Source organism: Ictidomys tridecemlineatus, chromosome 10 (genome assembly GCF_052094955.1).
Source record: "Ictidomys tridecemlineatus isolate mIctTri1 chromosome 10, mIctTri1.hap1, whole genome shotgun sequence".
Lineage (NCBI taxonomy): Eukaryota > Metazoa > Chordata > Mammalia > Rodentia > Sciuridae > Ictidomys > Ictidomys tridecemlineatus.
The window spans coordinates 84,712,458-84,728,995 of record NC_135486.1 but is presented as its reverse complement, the minus strand read 5'-3'; the positions used below and the strand labels follow the sequence as shown (position 1 = coordinate 84,728,995).

At 34.9% G+C, this 16,538-nt stretch overlaps 1 protein-coding gene across 7 annotated transcripts in view; it reads left to right on the top strand.

Annotated features, from left to right (window-relative positions):
* Positions 1-16,538, top strand: part of Cacnb2 (calcium voltage-gated channel auxiliary subunit beta 2) — a 343,227-nt gene that overhangs the window by 148,507 nt on the left and 178,182 nt on the right. The window lies entirely within an intron of this gene.

The window sequence follows — 16,538 nt, the reverse complement described above, 5'->3', positions numbered from 1 at the left end:
ATTGATCAGATTTTTTTTTTGGTGTTAAGTATTTTGAATTATTTATATATGCTAGAGTATAATGCTCTATCTGAGGTGCCGGTGGCAAAGATTTTTACCCATTCTGTAGGCTTTCTCTTCATGCTCTCGATTGTTTCTTCTGCTCTGAAGAAGCTTTTTAATTTGATACTGTCTCATTTAGTTTTAATTTTACTTCTTGAGCATTAGGAGTCTTGTTGAGGAATCCAACTCTTTATATTTGAACTTCAAATACTTTTGAATCTTTCTTAATCAGCAGGTTAGCATTGAGTAGAATTTGCAACTTAAGACCTCTCAGTTTCTTATATTTTCTCCATTTTCTTATAGATATTGGGACACCTGAATTTATCCATGTTTTTCAAACTTTCATATTTTCCGTCATTGTTTTTTGTTTGTTTCTTATACCTCTGGTCTTCAAATTCAGCCATTTTTAAAAAAAATTATCCTGGTCATTCATTTTTGTTTTATGCTGGCAAGTATATTTTAATGTCCAAGGACTTTCTTATTGCTTCAGTGTTGCCTTTTTGTAGCTTCTTGTTCTTGTTTTATCAAAGGGGTAGATCTTTTAGCTAATTTTTGACTAATTTGGATTTGTTTTACATTTGCTTTGTTTCTCCAAGGGTCAGTTTTTCTATTTATTTTGGACTTTTCTTTTGCAAGTATCTGTTTTGAAAAATGATTCATTCATCAATACATGTGCATGACTGACTACCTTGGTGCAGATGGCAGGTGGCCCGGGTACTTGTCTGATGTTTTAGTTGTCTGCTCAGTAGGTCTGTCGTCCCTAAGTGAGGTGTCAGCGTGATCCTGCATAGATAGATGGGTATGGAGGGCAGTCAGATTTCTCCATGGTACCTTGTCAGGGAATCAGCAAGCAGGGACCCGACAACTACCCAGGGAGGGAAGTCTGTAGTATTTGGGGTGAAGCACTTCAGTTTTCTTCACTTCTGGGTGAAACTTCTACACATTTTTTTTCCAATTATTGTCCCTTTCTGCACTTTTGAGTGTCAGTATTTACCTTAAACTGATTTGTTCTTATTCAATTCCTTTAAAAATGCATTTATGCATTTAATACTTCTAATATTCCTTATCTTTTTAAAGCAAGTCAGTTGTCTCACTAAAAAAAAGTAAACCGTTTTTGTAATGTGTTTATGGTAATGGGGATCAAACCCAGGGCCTCATGTATGCTAAGCAAGTGCTCTACCTCTGAGCCATTCATCCTCCCACCTCCCAAGTAAACCTTATGAAATAAAGAAAATTAAAATCACGAATCTGGTGAAAACAAAGATCTTAATGTTCAATGTAACATGTAAACTTGAGAAGTTTTTACCTGGAAATCCCAAGTCTAAATCAATTACTGAGTTACATTTTTAAAATGGAACTTAAAAGCCTGATCTCTTTGTATTTGGGGAAAATTCTTTTAAAAAAAAATGGTAGGAGTACAAATAGGTTCCTTTCCCTAAAAATATTAATGGCAAGCTGAATGTGGAGGTGCATCTCCTGTTTTACCAAATACTCTAGAGGCTGAGTCAGGAGGATCACAAGTTCAAGGATGGCCTGGGCAAATTTGTGAAACCATGTCTCAAAATGAAAAAGGGCAGAATAAAACAGACATTATTATTGCTGTATGTATATATGTGACTGTATGAACAATGTGATTCTTCAACTTGTACACTCAGAAAAATGAGAAATTATACTCCATCTGATTCAAATGTATGATATGTCAAGATTATTGTACTGTCATGTGTAACTAATTAAAACAAATAAAAAAATGAAAAAGGGCTGGAGATGTAGCTAAGTGGTAGAGTTTGCATAGCATGTATGAAGGCCTGGATTCAATTCCCAGAAACAAAATTTTAGTCACTGAAGCATTTTTTTTAATTCTAGATTTTTCTGAGTTTACCCACAAACAAAGAATACTTCATATCATTTTATCTCAGGCAGTTACGATTATATAAGAATAGCCATACTGGCCCAGATGCTGCCTAAGTCCTAAGACTATGATAGAGATGCTTAGCTCTCTTTAGGCCACTTTATCAATCACATCCATCATTTGTATGTGTTTGGGCGCAGAATGTACCCGGGATGAGGATGCAATCCTATAGCCCAGATCATTCAAATCCTCTTCCTTCCTTCTTTATGTACTGGATTGGAATTTGCCTTCCTTCAACTCTTGAGATTAGAGGGTGCCTTTTCCACCTAACTCAGAACACCTTCGATAAATCCTGTCCCCTTTTCCTGTATTTACTATTGCCTGGTGCTACAGAACCTTTGGAAGGGGTATTCATGTGATAGGCCAACTGGGTTTTAACGAGCTTCCATGACACTAACTTTTTGTCACAACATGCAAGAACATGCTGACAGTTATTGAATGAGAGACAAAGCAAGTGACTGCTGACCTTTAGAGGATACTAGGTAATAATCAATTTTTGTACCAATAATACCACAGACATCATATGATTGTAATGAAATTTGAGTCAGGACAATGCAAGCAAAATGCATAGCCCGGTGCCTGGCATGCTCTAAGAACCTAATGAATAGTATCATTTGGTATGGTTGCATTAGGCAAAGAATTGTCAATATAAATGATACATAGTATGACAAGAAAGAAACTTGGATGTCTTTAGATGATTGGTGAGTGTATATATAAAATAAAATATGTATATAATATATGTCCTCCCCTTTTTTAAGCAATATATTATTATTGTAACATTACAATAATAGCTTACCTTATAGCAGGCTCTCAAGTTCAGCACTGTTGACTTTTGGGCCTGGATAGTTCTTTGTTTCAGGGGGTCGGTCCTGTACATTGCAAGATGTTTAGCAGATTCCCTGGTTTCTATCCATTAGATGCTGGTAGCATCTGTCCCCAGTTATGACAGCCAAAAATAGGTCCAGACATCTCCTAGGAAAGGCAAAATCATCTTTACAGTAATACAATTATATATATTTAAATAATTGTTTTCCTCTTTGTCTCTCTGAATTTAGCTTCTACCTTTGGTGCTTTCTATCTTTTGCTCTAAAGTAGCATGGAGCATGTCAATACTTTTTCTCCCAAGCTCAGGGTCTAAAGATGAGAAATTGAGGTTGAATTCAGAGTTTTATTTAAAGCAATCTATTGAAGGGAAAACAAAAAAACAAAAACGTTCCACACAACTCAGAAGATATTTCTTCTTGTGAGCCTGATTTTTGTGTCTTAAGTTTCTTGCTGGTTTAGAGAACTGCAGATGTATTCCATTGAGGAAAGTGGTATGTTCCCACACTAATGCAAAACATTGTATTCTCCTGCTTAATCATTTTCAAAGAACTGTTTCTATTTGTGGTTACTGCACAAATAATGGCCTCCAGATCCTCTATTTATGATAAAGTTAATTATTCTCCATTGAAATATTATATGCTTTTGATGAAAGGAATCAATTTCCTTGAGGCTTCTGGTCAACCAGTAAATATTTTAACTTGACATGTGGAACACCAAATAATTTTAAAGTAACCTCAGAATATTATTGGCTTTCTTTTTTTTTTTTCAAGTGCTGGGGATTGAACCGAGGGCTTTGTTCATACTTTATTAGAAGTCTAATCCTGAACTGTATCACTAGATCTCTTATTAGTTCTTTATTATAACTAGCTATTGATTATTGAGTAAATGTATGATTAAACATAAATATAAATGAAAATTCAATATCTATAATTATACTACAATCCCCATTTTGTAGTTAATAGTTTTCTAGAAAAGAGAATTTTTACATAACTATGCTAAAATTTGGGATTTGGGGGGAAAGCCCCATTTAATTTATCAACCTGTCAAAAATAATCCTAAGGAATAGTTATATTAATTAATTTGAATATTCATTTTGGATAAGGAGAATAAGTAAATATTAGGAATATTATATATAATAAAAAAATATTCTTTTTTTTTTCTTTCTCCTTATTCGAAGCCTGAAAACTAAATTGCAGATGGGTGGAAATATCTTTAAACAGTTGAAATTCCACAGTTCATCTTTTCAGATTTGTGAGGAGGAAGAAGAATAAACTACTCCAAAATAATAAATACAACCAAATCCATTTATTAGCATTGCCCTGTCACTTCTCAAGTTCTTTCTGCTCCCCTTTGACTCTGCATATGAACTCTATAGTACTGCTATAACAGAGCAAAAAAACCATAAAACCTTTTCAAATTATGATAAAAATAAAAATTTTGAGTATTTTTATCATAAAAAGCTTTTCAAGTTCCAATGAAAAAATTTTAATATAATAGCAATAACAGTCCAAAAGAACAATTCTGCTTAATCCTGAAAACTTCTTAAAATTTGTACCAAAAAAATTAAAAACCACAAATACTAAAAATTTACTCAGAAAGCTCATAGTAAAGACAGACAGAATTCTAACTTGTTATTTTAAGGGTCTCAAGGTTGGAAATTTCTGTATTAATTCTAAACTTAGAAGTGAAAATTGTGCATGAAGTAGTTTATAGTTCATAGATAAACTCAGTGTTGTGCTGATAACTCTCCACAAAATTTGTAAAGTTCTCATTATAGCACTCGCCAATTTCCATGGTGTAAATTCTCCCACTATGGCTAATTTCAAGCTGCAAAGTGACTGCGTTGAATGCAGAGCTGGATGAGATGGTCACAGGAACACCATTATGTAATACTTCTAGTATACAGATTTCAAGGGTGTAGACAATAGCATAATATAGGAAAAAATTTTGTCTTTTGAGTATTTTTATTCTAATTTATTTAGCTGAAAATTTATAGTTTGACATTCTGGAGTAGGCCATTTTTGTTGCAAAAGGGCTATCCTGTGCATTGTAGAATGTTTACTAATATCCCTACTGCTCTCTAAAAAAGTTATGATTGTGTTTGACAAAAATCTTTCAAAATTGCTAAGATTTTAGCCATGGGTGGGCCAACTCCAGGAGCACACCACTGATATTTTTTAAATTCCAAACTTTCTGAAAGGTTAATAGCTACTTGAAACATTAATTTCCCAAGTGGATTTTTTTCTTGAGGGAGGGGTGATACTGGAGATTGAATCCAGTGGTGCTTTGCCACTGTATTAGATCTCAGTTCTAATTATTTTTTACTTTGTGACAGGGTCTTTCTAAGTTGCCCAGGTCGATATCTAGCTTGTGATCTTCCTGTATTAGCTTCCAAATAGCTGGGATTACAAGCATGTGTCGCCATGCCCAGCCTATTCCCTAAGTATTTTGAAGTAATTCCCTAACTCTATCAGCATACATTTATTCACTTCTGTAGGTCAGGCATCTAAAGCAGGAACTGTAGGCTGGGGGTGTATAGCTCATTGGTAGAGCACTTGCTTAGCATGTTAGAGGCACTGGGTTTGATCCTCAGCACAACATAAAAATAAATAAATAAATAAAGGTTAAAAAAAAAGTCCAAAAAAATAATCTATACCTTAAAAAAAATGAACTAGGAGATGGCCTATACTGAGTTCTAAGCAAATGTTGGGTGATTAACTATCTTAGTCATGTGAAACAAGCCAGGTAAACCAAAGGGAAGTCCTTGTTGATATCATCTTAAGTGGTCTCTGTATTGAAAATCATTACTGATGAATAGAATAGATCTTAACCTGCACAAAAAGCTTCATAGAACCAAAGACTTCCTCCAAATTGCCTTTGCTTTTCCTTACTAGGGTCACACAAAGTCTATGAACACTGTTAGCCATGTCTGACCCTCCCAATGTTCTTCATCTTAGGTGGTATTCTTATTATCTCCAAAAAGAAGGGCTACGTTTCTTAGTATAGTAGAGAAGAAAAAGGTTGAGCTCCTTTTGTAAAGCTAATGTTGCTTTTTTACTTTTGTCATTTCCTCACCTAGTGAGAATAAAAGAAAATACAGCCTTACTTCCCATATGCTCATAAACTCTTAGCAATTTGGTTTTGGTTCCCTGTACCCACTACAACCCACTTTCTAACAACAGTGTTCTCGATGGTCTTCAAGGACCTTTCTTAATTAAGGTCTTCTTGCTTAATCTAATGACTTCTTTTTGTCCTTCGTCCTAAAAAAATTTTTTCCTAGCTTTCCATGCTAAGGAACAGGAACTCTTAAAATTTTCCTATTGTTATTTCCATTCTTGAAAGTTTCCTACTGTTTTTCATTCATTCATACATTTATTCAACAAGTATTTATTGAGTTCTCTGAGCCACTTATTGCTCTGGATATTAGCAAAACAGCTACAAATAAGGAAGATGGTAAACCGTGTAGGGGGGCACATATTTGCTCTTTTAAAGAATCTATTTTAACTGATAAAGACAGTAAAGAAGAAAACCAAATGAGCCAACAAAATAAGGAGAAGAGTTGGTTTTTCTCAACAAAGCAAAGACCTTTCTGAAGAAGGTGACCTTTGGGCTGAAACCTGAATGACAAGGGAAAGCCATGTAGTGGTTCAGATTATAGAGTTTTCCAGGTAGATGCAAGGACAAAGTCCCTACGGAGCAATGAGCCTGGTGGGACACAGGAATAGAAATGCCAGTGAAACTGGAATAGGTGTTCAGTGGTGGAGACTGAAGCGTGTGACCTGACTGGAGCCAGGTTCATTGTCTTCCTATAATTCTGCTCTTTGGTCTCCTCCAAGAACGCTACCCACTAAGTGTGCTTCACTTAGTCAGCCCCTGACCCATCTCTTATTCTATTCTCCAAGAACCTGATGTCCCAGAATTAATTTCTTTTCCTTTTTGTGGGGAGGGGGTTATCGGGGATTGAACTCGGGGGCATTCAACCACTGAGCCACATCCCCAGTCCTATTTTGTGTTCTATTTAGACAAGCTCTCACTGAGTTGCTCAGTGCTTAACTTTTGCTGAGACTGACTTTGAAATCTCGATCTTCCTGCCTCAGACTTCAGAGCTGTTGGGATTACAGATGCATACCACCATGCCCAGTCCAGAATTAATTTCTTCCTCTGAGTTTCATATCAAACTCTGTTGACCCTTTTATACCCAGTTCTTATACATTTTTCCATGTTTCAGCCAGAATAGGAGTTTATTGAGCATAGGGATCTTTACCATCTTCAGTCAAGGCAAAAACTCGGTTGTTGTTTGCTTAATTTGCTTTGATTTAGTTTTTGGGTCTTTGACATAGTACAAAATAAATATATTTTGTTTGTTTAACTGGATGAATCACTATATATTTAAGGATATTGTCCTGGAAAATGAAAAAAAACCTAGAATTTAAAACATGGATTATAATTAACTCCTTGTACAGAATAGGACATGATTATGACAGGTGGATCTAGATTGCTGGAGCAGGATCCCAGCCCTGGTGCTACTAAGTATAATGGTTGGGCAAGTTATTTGACTTCACATGTCTTTGTTTTCTCATTGGTAGAATGGAGATATATATATCCCATAGGGTTATTTTTTATATTTAATTGATTTTATTTTTTTAAATCATGACAGGGGAATGCATTACAATTCTTATTACACATACAGAGTACATTTTTTCATATCTCTGTATATAAAGTATGTTCGCACCAATTCATGCCTTCATACATGTACTTTGGATACTGGTGTCTATCACATTCCACCATCATTGCTAACCCCCAACCCCCTCCCTTCCTTTCCCTCCCCTCTTCCCTATATTTTTTACATCACGTGAATTAATGCATGGAAATCACTAAAAGAAAATACAGTTAAAACTCCGTAACTCTTGACCATTCTTCACTTTTTGATGGGCTGTGAAACTACGAATTATACATATATACTGATTTTCACTACCTGTCAAACCCTTGTTTGATATTTAGCCAAATTTAGAATGCTCTCAAAAGTCATTTAATTATACAAAAAAGTGAGGTTTTGCCAAAAAAAATCCATTCTTTCTTAATGTACTCAATTTATGGACTCAAAATTACTGTTGACAGCATTGAAGGGGTACAGAAAGTTCATGTTTTTCCTTGTAAGGATTCTAATCAGTAAATCCTTCACACTCTGCAGACTGAAATATTTCCAAAGGGCAAGGCAAGAGGAGAATGATACTGTAAGAAACAGGGAGAAATGGGCAAGCAAGAAAAAAGTCTTATACAGGCAAAGCTGATGAATTCTGATTCATTGACACAGGCCAGATAAGTGAGAAGTTGATACTGAGGCTCAGCGCACCAAATATAGCGCTTCAGCCCTCCCCTAACCAATTGCATGGACTAACAAGATCAGCTTGGAGTGTAAGTACATTGGTGTAGTGAGGCTGTGGAAGATGGTATTAGCAGAAATTTCAGCTCTTACACATTCAAAGATGCCACAGTACCTTGAGGACTTAATTATCATCTTCTTCTAGCTTCTAGGAGTATGGCAAATGGGTGATTCAGAAGACAGATTTGTTAGGTGCATTTGTTACTTCAGTCGTCCAGATCTGTGACAATCACAGGAACCACAACATCCTCTGGGGCTCTAGCTCCCGGGGCACCTTTAACTGTGTCCCCCTCCTGAACTCTGAAACTGCGGATTGCCAATATTGAGAAATCTTGCGTAGTAAAGCCCCTTGAACAGAAATCTTGGAAGTTAGAAAATTAACTGTCATTTCCAAAAGATCATATCTAATGGCAAAAACAGTTGAAAGATGCTGAAAATAGAGAAAACATGTCAGTCAACCTTCATGGATACAGTCTTCTGCATTATAATAGGCAGTGAGCAGATACTTTGTTGGTTTTTATGAAGGTTCTTCGCTATTCACCAACTCAATGAGTGTTCTCTTTGTTGTATTCATAAGTTGTGTATATATTGTACATATATATTTATTCCTATGTATAATAACAGTTTTAGCCTATGAAAACATTTTCATAATTTTATGAAGCTACCCTGAATGAGATCAAATAAGCCAATTAAAAAACAGTGATCTGAGGACTGAGAAATACATTCAGCCCTCTGTACCCACAGGTTCTGCATGTATTCAAACACAGATTAAAAATATTTTGGGGAAAAATTCTGTACTGAATATATACAATCTATGTTCTTTGTGATTTTCCCCTAAATAACATAGTATAGTGTCTATTTACTTAGAATTTACATTGTGTTCAATTTTTAAAGTAATCTAGATGTGATTTCAGCATACGAGAAAATGTGCATAGGTTATATGGAAATACTATGCCATTTTTTTAAAGTGAATTAAGCAAAGCATATTTTCATAGCATTTCAAATAAGTTGATTTTAGTTAATTATCTCTCCTTTTATTTTTTACATTTTTATTAATTTTTTAAAATTTATATATGACAGAAGAATGCATTACAGTTCATATTACATATATAGAGCACACATTTTTCATATCTCTGGTTGTTTTTAAGGCACTTGAGCTTTCATGGATTTTGGTATCTGTAGGAGGTCCTGGAACCAATCACCCATGAATATAGCTGTCACTGTCTTTATTTACTCTAAAGAAAATAGGCATTTGATATTTTTAATCTGATATTAAAATAAATGTGAAAGAAATAATGACTATATTTGTGAGAGTAAAGTTGATGATACATCATCAAAAAGTAATATTAAAGGAATAAACTGTGTGAGGGAGATACTGGAGATAAAACCACAGGCATTCTATTACTGCACTACATCCCTAGACAGTTTTATTTTTCAGTTTGAGAAAGGGTCTCACTAACTTGCTTAGACTGGCTTCAAACTTGCCATCCTCCTGCCTCAGCCTCCTGAGTTTCTGGGGTTTCTGGTGTGTACCACAATGACCAACAAGGAATAAATTCCTTTTTTAAAAATATTTTTTTTGTTGTTGTAGTTGGACACAATACCTTTACTTTATTTATTTTTATGTGGTGCTGAGGATCCAACCCAGGGCCTCACACATGCTAGGTGAGCGCTCTACCGCCGAGCCACAACCCCAGCCCCAGAAATAAATTCTTTAAATATCTTATTTTTCCATTAGAGACCACAGCTGTCTACGTCATTTAGATTAATAGGCATGTTTAAATGGATAAACAATATTTATATATTTATATATTTATAGGGTATAGTATAATAATTTGATACTTGTACACAATTTGTACTGGTCAGAAAAGTGTAATTAAGATTTCCATCTTCTCATGCCAGAAAATTTCTACCTTTTCTCTTCTAATTGTTTTGAAATATAAGATAAATTGTAGATTATGTTACCCTACTATGCTTTAGAGCACTAGAACTGATTTCATTCCTGCCATCTAACTGTATTTTGGTATCAAGGCTCTCTGTATCCACATCCTCGCCAATCTTCCTAGCCCTTAGTGACAACCTTCTATGAACTCAACTTTTTTGGCTTCCAAAAATGAGTGAAAACATATAGTATTTGTCTTTCCATGCCTAGTTTATCTCACTTATCATGACTTTCATTTCCATTCATAATGTTACATATGACAGAATTTCATTCTTTTTTTCATTTTATTTCATTGTGTATATAAATCATATTTTCTTTACCTGTTTATCCATGGATGGATGCCTCAGCTGAATCCATATTTTGACTATTATGAATAATGCTGCAATAAACACATCTTTTTGTAAAAAAAATTTTTTAGTTATTGATAGCACCACGTATAAATAAATAAAGTTCTGATAATCAAACTCAGTGCCTCACATTTGCTAGGCAAGTGCATTACCCCTGAGCCACAGCCCCAGCCCTAAAAACATCTCTTTGATGTAATTATTTTATTTCCTTTGGTTATATACCCAGTTATGGGATTACTAAATTATATGGTAGTTCTATTTTCAGTTTTTTGAGGAACCTCCCTACTGTTATCATAATGTCTATAGTAAATTATATTCCCACCAACAGTATATAAGAAATACCCTTTCTCCACATCCCTACCAGTATTAATTAATTTTGTATTTTTTATAATAACCATTCTAATGGAGGTAAAATATCTCCTTGTGGTTTTGATTTGCATTTCTAGTTAGTGATGTAAAACTTTTTTTTTTACATATTTCTTGGACATTTCTGTGTCTTTTGAGAAATATCTATTCAGTAAAGTATCTCTACAATGAAAATTATAAAAATTGATGAAAGAAATTTAAAGGGACATACACACAAGAGGAAAAGAATGTGAGAATTAGTATTGTTAAACTCTCCACACTACCCAAAGCAATCTACAGATGTAATGTATTCCCTATTAAAATACTAATGACACTATTTACAAAAATAGGAAAAGTAATCATAAAATTCATGAAATCACAGAAGACTCAGAATATTCAAAGAAATTCTGAACAAGAAGAAAACTGAAAGCTTCATACTACCTGACTTCAAAACACACCACAAAGCTATAGTTACCAAAGCAGCATGGTAGGTACACTGGCATAAAAACCAACATTCAGACTGATGAAACAGAATAGAGAAACCAGAAATTGGTTTATATTGTCACAACCAACTGATTTTAGGTAAAGGTATCAGGAACGTGCATTCAAGAAAGGACAAACTCTTCAATAAAGTATGCCAGGAAAATGGGTACACATATGTACATATATGTATACCATGTATAAAAATTTACTTAAAAGGGATCTAAGCCCTAAATGTAAGAACTGAAATTATTAAACTATTAGAATAAAATAAAGAGGAAATATACTGGCATAGGAAGGTATTTTTGATAAGAACCCAAAGCATTGTCATCAAAACCAAAAATTGGAAAATTTATATCAGTTAAAGGAAGAGCAAAGGAATCAATCAACAAAGAGATAACCTGCAGAATGGGAGAAAATATTTAACACTACCCATCTAATATAGGATTAGTGTCTAAAATATAATTGTAAACAATACAAAAAAAATCAAATAATCCAATTAACGATGTTTATATACATAGTAATCATAAATCTATTAAATTTTAAAATTTTACTTTCTGCTTAAAACATAAAATTTTATTTTTTTAAGGTTCTTATTTTTTTCACCAGGGATTGAACTCAGTGGTGCTTAACCATTGAGCCATACCTCCAGTCCTTTTGTTAGTTTTCATTTTGAGATAGTCTTGCTAAATTGCTTAGGGCCTGCTAAGTTGCTGAGGTTGGCTTTGAACTTGTAATCCTCCTGCCTCAGTCCCCCAAGCCGATGGAATTGCAGGCGTGCACCACTGTGCCTGGCTATATTTTTTTAAGTTTTGAAAATGAAATGAACATAGAAAACTGTAACAAAAAACACTAATCGTGATCTTGACTTTTACAGTGATAATCATCTGGATTTTCTTTATCATTTACTACTTCTATACACATCTATAAGCAATATAGATTAATTTTGCATATTTTTGATACTTTTCATGTAAATGAAATCACATTCTATGTACATAATCTTTGGAGGCTTGCTTTTTCACTGAATATTATACAGTTCTAAAATCAGTCTATGATCTTTGTATAAAACACCTTTGTAGAACCTATCTCACAGTATATCTACTCATAAAGGTTTTATGTTTGGAGCACTAGTAGAAGCATAGTACAATAACTAATGTTGATAATAATGAACCTGAGTCATCGAAAAATTTTGGCTTGGATTTCATATATTCTCAAGAATGTATGGAATTAGAGATTTTCCTATCAGAATGAATCTAAATGTGAAATTTTTGATCAGTTGAAAGAGTTTTAATAGTGGACAATTAATTTATTTGGGATGTTTTAATGAAAAGATATAATCACATTCTCAAAGCAGACAGAAAGCTATATAATTCCTGCTTTTCTATTCAAAAAATAAGTAGCAAGTTTGATTGAAGTACTTTAAGGTGTTATAATTTGATTGCAGTTGTTTGGATTTATGTTATCTCATTTTGATGTGCTCATTCAGCTGAATCTTTGTCATTTGTAGAAAACAGCACTTTAGATGGCATGAATAGCATAGTTACCAAAGCAGCATGGTAGGTACACTGGCATAAAAACCAACATACAGACTGATGAGACAGAATAGAGAAACCAGAAATTGGTTCATATTGTCACAACCAACTGATTTTAGGTAAAGGTATCGAGAACATGCATTCAAGAAAGGACAATAGATAAACCATTCTGAAAAAAAATGGTAGGGAAAAATATAACATTTATCTGCTCATATGAATGGGAGCAATAGCAAGCAGGGCAAGTAAGATTTGAATAACACTGAAGCTTGCAAACAATAAGTCATTTGGGCATTCATCCATCAAATATAGATTAGGCTCCATCTGTGTGTTAGAGCCCAGGGATGAAAGAGTGCTATAGAGGACAAACACTTGAAAACACAGAGTGGCTGGTGCTATTATAGTGCATAACAAAAGGAAGATCTTTTCCTCAGAAGATCAGGGAAGGTTTCTGAAAGAAAGGGAAGCTTAAATGGGTCTTAAAAAGAAGTGTTGCAACTTTCCTATGTACATATATGAGTACACCACAATCAGTTTCCACAATCATATACAACCACAAGACTGGATCCCCATTAGACTAAGATATATATCATGTTTGTATAAATATGTCAAAATAGACTCTACTGTTTTGTATATCTAAAAAAAAAAAAGTGAAAAAAAAAACTAAGTGTTGAAGTTTGCCAAGAAGATAGAAGGGGAGGCCTATTCCAGAATGCAGAATGCTTATTGAATGAGTGGATAGTAGTGGATGTTCAAGGAGAAATAAGTAAGCCAGTGTTGAAGTCAGTGTTATAGAATACAGAGCAACAGAAATAATAGTTTTGAATGGTGAATGTTTACTGAGGACATACACGTGCCAGATAGTGATGAGTGCATTTGGTATGTTATCTCATTTATTCCTCATGTTAACTCCATGAACTATGTACTGGTAACACCTCTCTGGGCATATTTGCCTGTTCTTGGAAGGGTCCTTCACTTGGATCAATGCTCTGCTACTACCATGTTAAATTCTTAATTCTGATCAAGAGGTATCATATTTTCATTGTCCACTGCTCCCCACAAATCATGCAGACTATCCAAAGTCTCTTCATTCCTTGCTGATGGAAACCAGAATTGTTACAACAAAGTAACTTTGTCTAGATCATGCAGCTACTCAGTAGCAGTCAGGGCTCAGTCTTGGTGTTGCCTGTCACCTAGACTGACTCTTGTGTCTCCAGTTTTCAAAATAGTTGAATAACTAAAGACAGTATCTACAACAAGTAATTAGTAAGTATACTGAAACAGGAAAAAAATAGTAAAAAAAAAAAGAAAAAAATTCATTGATTAATTTGAGAATAAATGGAGCATGGAAATTTTGAGTGTGACCTTGAGTCAAACGGGAAAATCCAAAATAAATTATTAGTGAATGTAAAGCTTTCTTCCCAATGTAAATGGTGATGTGAGCTCAAAATCATGTCTCAAGGTGCATATGTTCAATCTTTATTCATCAAAGTACAACTCAGTGGTGACCTAACTCTTGGTAATTTATGCAAGAAAAACAAAGAGCAGAAAATTCATGTGTTTTAGTCCAGGAAGCAGATGGAGGTAAACATGCAATCCCTCCCTCATCAGACTCCATCAGAACTGCTATGGCCTCTGACTGCGTAACATTAAATATTGCAGATAAATCAGATCCATTGGGTGCTTAACATGCACAACTCCCTTGGAGGCAGTGTTGCCTTAAGATAGCCTTGCTTTCCTAGAAATATGGCAGTTTACTCCTCTAACAGTAGGAACCTCCAAATTTTTACTTAGGATTTGTATTAATTCAGAAAGGAAAAGGTAATGTTTTTATTCATTTTTGAAGTTCTGGGAATTGAACCCAGGACCTCATGCATGGCAGGAAAGTGTTGTATCACTGGGCTACATTCCAGCCCCTTTTACATTTTTTTGAGACTGGGTATCATCTCACTATGTTGCCCAGGCTGGTCTTGAACTTGGAACTCTTCAAACTCAACCTCTCTTGTAGCTGGAATTACAGATATATGACCCTGCACCTTGTAAAAGTAATAACTTTTAAAAGAACTTTGAAGGTAGAAGTTCCTGGAAGACTAGGAAGCAAAAGTTCAGTGGTATTAAAGAATAAATTCCTAGAACATTCCTGATTTGTTCATTCTGTTAGAGATAATGCCTTGAAATATGTTCTGATGTTATTCCAAAGCACCTGTGGATTTCAGGGGCCAAGTAAAGTGACCACAAAAAAAATATATCTTTTACATGTTTTTCATAAGTATATCCATTACATTTTCATAATAAAAAACAATATAATTATCTTGTGATTCATTTCTTTAGCCTCCAATAATATCAAAACCTACCCAAATGCTGTTTTGTGGAAATATGCACATCTGGAAGTACTAAATTGCTTCAGAAATATTGTTAATGACTACACTAATGTGCTGTATTCTGCTAAGGGCAGAAGTATCAGACAGTATCTAGCCATTGTCTTGAAGATGAGCAGGATTTATCTGTAAGAGCCTGAGGGTTTAGGGCTGAGTGGAGCCTGGCAGGGCTGGTTTAAGACCAGAGCATGAAATGCTTGTGTCTGAGAACTGAGTGAAGGCAGTATAGGAGTTGAGATCAGAAGTGCCAAATGGTTGAAACTGATGGAAATTTAAGACTGACATGCCAATAAGATATGTTTTTAGGGTAACTGGTGACAGTGTAGCCACTTTTGGAGACAGGGTGTGTCAGGGCAACCTCCAGGCAACACCCACCAAATGCTAGGTTTCATGGTGTAAGTTCCAGAGCTACAAAAATTCAAGACTCATAGTCTGAACGGTGATGAAACTTGCAGAGAAATGCTGGAAATTTACGTATCCCTGAAGCAATAGCTTTTTATCTTGGCTGCACATTAGAATCATCTAGGGAGCTTTTAAAAATCCACATGCCCAAGTTGCCTCCCAGACCAATTAAGTCAGAACCTCAACAGAGTGGGACTCAGGCACTGGTGTAACTAAAATTCCCCAAGGAGTCCACTTTTGCAGCAAGGCTCAACACTGATGGTTTAAAGCAGATGAGAGTATTTTCACACCGGCTTTGGGCCCAGTTTATCCACCTAAGTATCATCTCCATCATATTCATTGTTAGAATAACTCACAGATTCACCATAATAATTCTCAAGTATACCCATACTTAAGTTACACCGGTATGGTTTGTTTATGCAAATATTGAAGGGATTCAGTACACACTATCAATCACTGGCACCTCTGTAACAGCTCATTCTGTCACTCTAAAGGAACAGTGTAGAATAACAAGATATTTAAAGAGAGACCTACTATTGAAGTAGCCATAGATTTTTTTTGGGGGGAGAGGTGGGGTTCAGGAGATAACCAAGGATTGAATCCAAGGGTGGTTAACCATTGAGCTACATCCCCAGCTCTATTTTTTTGTTTGTTTGTTTGTTTTAAGACAAGGTCTTACTAAGTTGCTTAGGACTTCACTAAATTGCTAAAGCTGTCCTTGAACTTGTGATCTTCCTGCCTCAACCTCCCGAATTGCTTGGATTATAGGCATGTGCCACTACTCCTGGCAATTTTGATTCAATGAAGCCAACCATTTTATTCATGGATTAAGTAAGTTTCAGGGGTCCAGACCTATTTGTGTGAGCAAACACAAGATCAGAGATTGGTGGTATGATTTGGGCCTTTAGAGAAGAAGGAGACAGAAAACGTCTTCATCTTTCATACTTTGGGGGTAT